Here is a 7,191-nt window from a genome sequence, read left to right on the forward strand (position 1 = left end):
CCTTTGCAGTTTTTTACTTTTTGCGTGTCTGCAGCGATTCCTTACTGCATGGTCTGTTGACTTGGGTTGATTCTGTAAGATGATCCATGCGTTCCTGTGTCTCCATTTCCTTGTGAATTTCCTATTCCGGGGATATTTCCTGACCTACCGTGATTTCCTCGGTTGTAACTTCCTTGGTTACCTCCTGCTGCGAAGCTACCTGTTGTCCCTGACGTGTCTTTTCTGCCAATTTAGTGAGTTGCAACTAGATTTCCTTCTTTCGTTGTTGTGCTGCCATTCTTTCGAGTACAGCCTTGTCTGGGGCGTGCCATTCTGGAGGCCATGCTGCCAATACCTCGTAAATGGCATCGTCCGTTGCAATGAACGGAAGCTTGACCCATGTTCGTTTTGGATCCTTCGCGCCCGGATATATACATTATGCATGTCTGCTTTGAACTCTGTCGTGCTTTGCAAATTGTTGTATATCGTTGGAGACATACGTGGTCTATGAGCGATCCATGTCCGAACACTCCCCTCCATGAAGGCCCAAAAAACCTTGATTTCAGAAACCCGCACGGCATATTTTGTAGCCCAGAGTGAGGTATACGGCACCGCTTCAGGTAGGTTATCCTCAATGCTGGGAAACTATCTACCCTGTGGCAATTCTCTTGTAACCAGAAGGATTGATAGTAGCAACCATGCATAATGGAACAATTCCTCCTCGTCCTCATCTTGTGCTTCAATCTGATCGATCAAAGCTTGCAAATCTTCGTCATCCTCCTCGAGTTCGGTGGTGATTGCTTTGCCCTTTTCGGCTACTGATAACTTATTGAATCTCAGCGATACCCTGACTGGCCCCATCGTCTGCTTGTTTTTCCAAGGCCGCAGCGTGTGTGGGGACTTAGGAACTTCGGGGGTCGCGGCTGCTTCATCTGGTTCCGCCGAACAGAACTCTTCCGTGAACCGTGCTCAGTTTCTCGCCATGATACTCATGGAATAATTTGTTGCCGAGTGTTTGCTGGTATTTACTGATTCGGATCTCGAATAATCCAGTGTTGGCTACAGGTTTTGATAGGAACTCAAAATTTTGAATGGATCTCTTCCCTCCACTTTCAATTCATTAATAGCGGCTAAGCTGCAGATCTTGTCGTATCTATCTCGAATCTCCTGCCTTAATGGCCCGCCACCCACTCCTCCTTACCATGACTTGAATTTCTTGTCAGGAATAGTGGCATTAACGGTCAGTTTCCGACCTTTCCGCGCAGTAGCAACTTTGTGGACCGAACGACTCTGCATAGATCCTGCTCTCCGTGTCGGTCTCCCGCAGACTTATTTATAGTCTCGCGCCTTCTTTCAATTGCTTGGGGCGTTGAGACTGTGCTTCCTACGGCTAGTCAGGTGGTCGTACCCCAGGTACGATGTCTCAGTTGTCCTGCTAGCACGGGCTGCGGGCACCTTGCGAGTGCCTTTGTATCCATTATCTCTTCATGCGTTGTTGTGTGGGGTGTATTCTTCCGTAGGTGTGGACATAGCCAAGATAGCAGGATCACAGCTTGTTTTAGTCCTGCGGTAGACCCGGGCAGGCCTGGTTCCCTTATGCACAAACTCGTATGGCCTACATGTGCGTCGCCATTTTCCACTCTGCGGATGTCCTCCACTACTAGCGCGCGTTTCTTTCTCAGTCGTGCCCAAATTTTCTTGATTTCGCGAGGCCTGCTACTACCCTGCTTAGTCTGGGCTCCCTCCTGTCTTACTATTGACAAGTTCACCTTCGCCTCCCTTCTGGTATAGGCCCACTGAACCCGTGGTATCTGTAACTTCCTAGTGGATCATTTTAGCAGGCGGACGCTATTTGTACTTCCCCCTGTTCTCCTCCTGGCTGGATTGCTGCAGTGAATTCAGCCTTTATACACCGGCACCGTAGGCTATCGATAGATTCTCACCCTGTTTTGTCTTCCCAATCGTGCGCGCATCTACCTCCTGTATCCGCGAGTCGTTTGGCATGTACTCCATTCTTGGGCAATTGTCACGCACGGTGCCTCCTCGTGCGCACCTTGCGCTTTTGTCTCAGATTCATCATTTCGCGTCGACTGACTGGTTCCTCCTCTTTTATGGCCTCCTCCTTGGTTGGCCACTCCTTTGCTTCTATTGTTACATGGCGTAGTGATCTAACCATCATATTGCAATTTAGCGTTGTTACCTCATGCAAGCGGTTCTGCCATCACTCAATTTCTTCATCTAAGTCCAACGTACAGGAACTGTCATGGTCCCATGAGATTCGCCCGTCCACTGTCGGATTTACCCTGTCCTAATCTTGTGCTGTGATCTAGTAGATACAGTCCATCTCATCATCATTTTCCTCATCGCGCACAGGCTCAGTGTAGTGTGCTCCTTCGGCTGGGTCCAACGGAACTACTACACGAAGATATTTTTTCTCGAATACCATTTTTCGTTTCTTTAGGTTGATGACTCCATTCATATTCGTTGCCCAGTCTATCCCTAATAATGTAGGATATGGGTTACTGTCATCCACAATTTCTATGACCTCGAAATCGGTTTGTGTGCTTGCACCTTCGATGTCGACTGTAACTCCTTACAGTCTCCCCATAGGCAATATCTTCTGTTGGTTCACCATTCGCAATTGGATAGGGGACCATTGTAGTGCGGGCCTGCCCATGCGCTCCTAGGTTTGTTTAGGTAGGACATTCGTGTCTGACCCCAAGTCCAGAATGACCTGATCCATCTCATAGTCCCCAATCTGGGCAGTCAACCACATCTCCCGCCCAGTGCGCAACACATGCTTGCCTAGTTTCCGGACCATCCGTGGTTCATCCGACCCTGCGCACCTTGTTATCAATTCTTGCAATCCCTTCACCACTTTAGTGTCCCATAGTAGCTTCATGCATGTCTCTAAAAAGGTGGTGAGCATAGAAGTATCCTTCTCTGGCTCCATTTGGTCCCTACTACTAGAAGTAGAAGCTTCCACGAGGCTCTTCTTGGCTTCCATAAATGTTTCCTTAGCGCGCTCATTCAAGTTGTTTTGTGGGGGCCTTGCGAACCCAGGTATCCTCCTCTGTTTTCTTCCCCTTATCTTCCCCTGTAATTGCTCCACTTCTAAGCATCATATTCACATTGGGGTCTCCCTCGCGCGGTTCAGCCTTCATCATTTGGACGTTCTAAGAGGGAGGAGTCTGAAGTACCCCTTTTTCTTGCATCTGAGCAATTAGCATAGGGCAATCCACTGCTTCATGTTCAAATTGGTAATAGTATGGCAACAAGCTCTGGTTGGGTTCGTGCAATCCCGCACATACTGCCCCGGTCCCCCAAAATTTTAGCAGATCAGTTGTCCCTGTCCTCGTCTGGGTCCCATTCCCCCTCGTCCCCGTCCATGTCCCTGGAATCCACCCCTCGCGATTACTACCGTTGGATCCTGACCGCACGTCTCCATCTGCACCCTATAAGCAGGTGTTTGATCCATCAACAACTCATAACTTCGGCAATTTCATTCTTTGTGGCCCATCGTCCTACAAAAGTTGCAAAATAACTGTTGGGGGGGTTGTCTTAGGTTCTGCAAGAGATGACAATTGTCGGTGGCATGCTTTCCTCCAACCTGACAAATCGCACACCAGAGCGCGGGCGTCGTGCTTGGCCCTGCTTGTGTCTCTAGTCGCAATGGTATTCCCCCCCCCCTCCACTACGCAAGTCGTGAAGAGTAGACAATGATCCTTATCATGGCCCTGGCCCTTACATTTGATACACCACACTTCTCTGCACGCCGCTAACTGAGGCGCCTGCCGTTGTTTCAAATTCTACATCTCTAAACATAGGTTTTGTATCTGCGCGTGGATTTGCTGAACTCCCAACCTCGGATCCTGTATTGGAGTTTCGTGCAATCTCATCGTTGTCTCTAATGCTTCGGCTTGGGTTGAGATCTTTTGCTGTGATAACGCTGTCCTCAGGTGTGGTGTTAGTGATGCCACAAACCATGCGCAGTGCTGCGCATCTATCAGCATCATGTTAGCCTCGCGGATTTTACTTTTCAATCTCTGATCCAGATCCCACGGGGTTTCGCCAAGTAGCATCGCGATCTCCTTGAACCCAATGATCGACTGCGTCTTTGATTTTGGTCGACTAAATTCTTTGCTCAAGGCACCTTGGATCGCCGCTATCCCCGCATTTGGGTGGCCGTTTGAGTACTTTATGTACCACTTCAGCGCGCGATCTTGTAATGCGCTAACCAGAGTAGCCTTTTTCATGTTATCATCTGTTATGCCTTGTGCTGCCCATACAACCTTGACCATGAACCAAAATTGATCTGGTTCCTCATTTCCTGCGCCTTTAAATACTGGCAACTTTACCGCACTCACCATCCCAACCTTCAGTAGTGGTGGAGGTGGTGTGGGCGAAGATGGATTTGATGTAGGTGGTGGTGGTATCAATGGAATGCACTACTTAATCAACCGGACTGCGCTTCTCGGAGAGAACCCTGCGAGGTCTTCCTCGCTTTCTCGTGAAATAGAAGTCAGAGGACTATTTTCTAATCCTTCAGTTCCTCAGTAGCCTCTCCCACTCTGCATTACGCCAGACAGCAATGAATGTCCATAATCTGTTTTTCACATAACAACATTTTAATCCAAGTATTCAACTATTTGATGTACTTACCCAACGGTCCTTGGAGAAAGCATCTTTCTGCTTCACTATAACCCACAATTGTGTCTATCTCGAATTCAGTGATAAACCCTCCTATTACCTGATCCAACCAGTGATCTACTGCGCGTGCGATTTTATCTTCAGATGCTTCTAGCCTGCGCACCACTTCTGGATTCCACACAATAGGTTGATCTAGTTTGCACCTTCCCACGTTGTCAGCTAGCCTCGCGATCCATTCGTACAACTCTGTCGAGAATGTCACAAAGAAGATCTCGTGGATATCTGTGTATATGTAACAATCCAACCACCTTTCTTCTAATATCCGTGGATTTCTGTTTTCCTGAACCACGAACTCGTGAAGCTTCTGATCCAACCAATATTCAAGCTCTTTCTTTGTAAGGTTCCAGTGTTCCGACATCAAACATCCCTTAGGCAGATCCCGACCCCGGCAACGGAACCATTTGTTGGCATATTGGGCCCTGACCTTGGTTCGGAAGAGTTATTAGCCAAACAAATCCCGCAGCTACCGACCCTTTTGGCAACATCCCGCGGAGTGCGGACTGAGGTCTCACCCGAGGTAGTAGGGGAGGGTGTTGGAACTAAGTTTCTACACCCTTGGGATGTCTTGATGTGGTCTAGAGGGGTCGCGAACTGATCTGTGGCCTCGCGCCACTCTGTAGTATTATCAGACTCTCGTGTAGATCCATGCTTATGTGCTTTATCGTTAACGACTTTATTATAGATCTACTCTGCTTCTTACGGTCTTTAAGCAAACATTTAATAATAAAGCCCGATGCACGCAATCATAAACAAATAATACATAAATTAAAGAAAACGCACAATGATTCAGAAGTTCTTATCTTTATTGATTTTTCCTTCAGTACAACCAGATCTGCCCTGCGCACTTAGCTGCAGGGGTCCGCGCACACAGCTACGGACTCTATCAAACCTCTACACACACAGCTGCAAAGTCTCTATCTCTCTACCAACACCCTTGACTTGGACTTACAGACGCTCCAAAACTTCTTGCCTCATAGACCCATTACATTCTAGATAAATAATGCCTATAAAAAAAACTGCCTTCTTTTCCCGAAGAAAAAATCTGTAACTTTTTATTAAAAAATGAAAAGTTACAATTGCAGATGCGTGATGCATTTCCATAAGCTGCCCAAAGGGCTCCAGTGCCGAGGCACCCGACGCAACGTTTAAAGACAACGTGCATAGAATGAGAAGAAAATTAGAGAGAGAGAAGAGGAAAAAGAATAGAAAGCAAGAAAAAACCTGAATATAAGCTTCAAGTTTTTCTTCCTTTTTTCTTTTCGACCTTGCGCCACTCTCCTTGGGTGGGCTCGGTCGAGGCTATGACTAACTGTGTTTCAGGTTTCTGCAAGCCTGATTCTTTGTCTGAATCTGATGTGTCTGAATGGTGGTGCCGTTTTATCCCTCCCATATTCTGGTCATCGTTTATCTTCTCTGCCTGATTTGGATGTAACTGTGGGACCTTGTTGTCTGATATATTATCCTTCTGATTCCCTGTTTCAGCTTCCTCTATGATGGTATCATCCTCTTCTGTTTCTGATTCTGCGTCTTCTGATATCGAAGGGGCTTTCTTTCCCGAGGCTCTCTTCTTTAAACCATCATTTATATTCTGCCATCCTTTGGGCTTCCTTTGTTGTGGCTTGCTCTTATTGAGACTTTTGCATGCGTTGTACAGATGACCTGTTTGTTGACATCCCCTGCATCTGAAAGCTGTATTCTCATAGTCCAAAGATTGTTTCCACTGTGAATTGTTGAAATTCAGAATGATGCTTTCAGGTAAACCTTGGCTAAGATCTACCTCGACACATATTCTAGCAAAAGTAAAGATTCCCTTTATGTGTCTCTCTGTATCAATCTTTAACGTTCTTCCAAGGGTATTCCCTATGGCTAATAGGGCCTTGGAGTGCCAAAAATGTATCGGGAGGTTATGCAACCTTACCCATACTGGCATCCTTGAGACCACCATAGTATTTGGATCAAACTCCGGGAACCATGGGGTAACAAACAGTCCCGCACTGCCCCAGAACCATGGCCCTTCATTGAGAATTTTTTCCCTTTCTTCCTCTACGAGGAAAGTTACTATGAAAAAACCCTTAGAGCACAGGTGAATTTGGCAGTTTTTTGTCCAGACCGTGTGGATCCATTGGTATAATGCATCTGTTTTAGGCCAAAAGCCGTTAAATCTGCAAATAACAGCGTTTTTTTGAAGATCTGAGAATATGTACTTTACCTCTGGTAAATCCAGAGAGATGGAGGGACTCTCTGGCGATTGATCCACGATATATTGCCCTGGAGGTGCATTAACAGCTGTAGAATCTTTCCCCACTGGAGGTTCTTTCCCTTTGGCTGCATCGCGATAGGTGCCTGTAGGTTTTGAGGTAGCTCCCTTAGATCCTCCTCGCAATCGGTGAGTGAGGATAATAGTTGAGTCCTTTGCAACCCTGTAATGCTGGAGTGTGTGTTGATCCTGCATGCATAGCCCTGAAAATAATAGATTTTGTAATGCAGCTGGAGTACCCAGTT

This window comes from Pinus tabuliformis, chromosome 3_2, assembly GCF_031772625.1.
Source record: "Pinus tabuliformis cultivar Carrire ecotype Pingquan chromosome 3_2, CPIR1, whole genome shotgun sequence".
NCBI lineage: Eukaryota > Viridiplantae > Streptophyta > Pinopsida > Pinales > Pinaceae > Pinus > Pinus tabuliformis.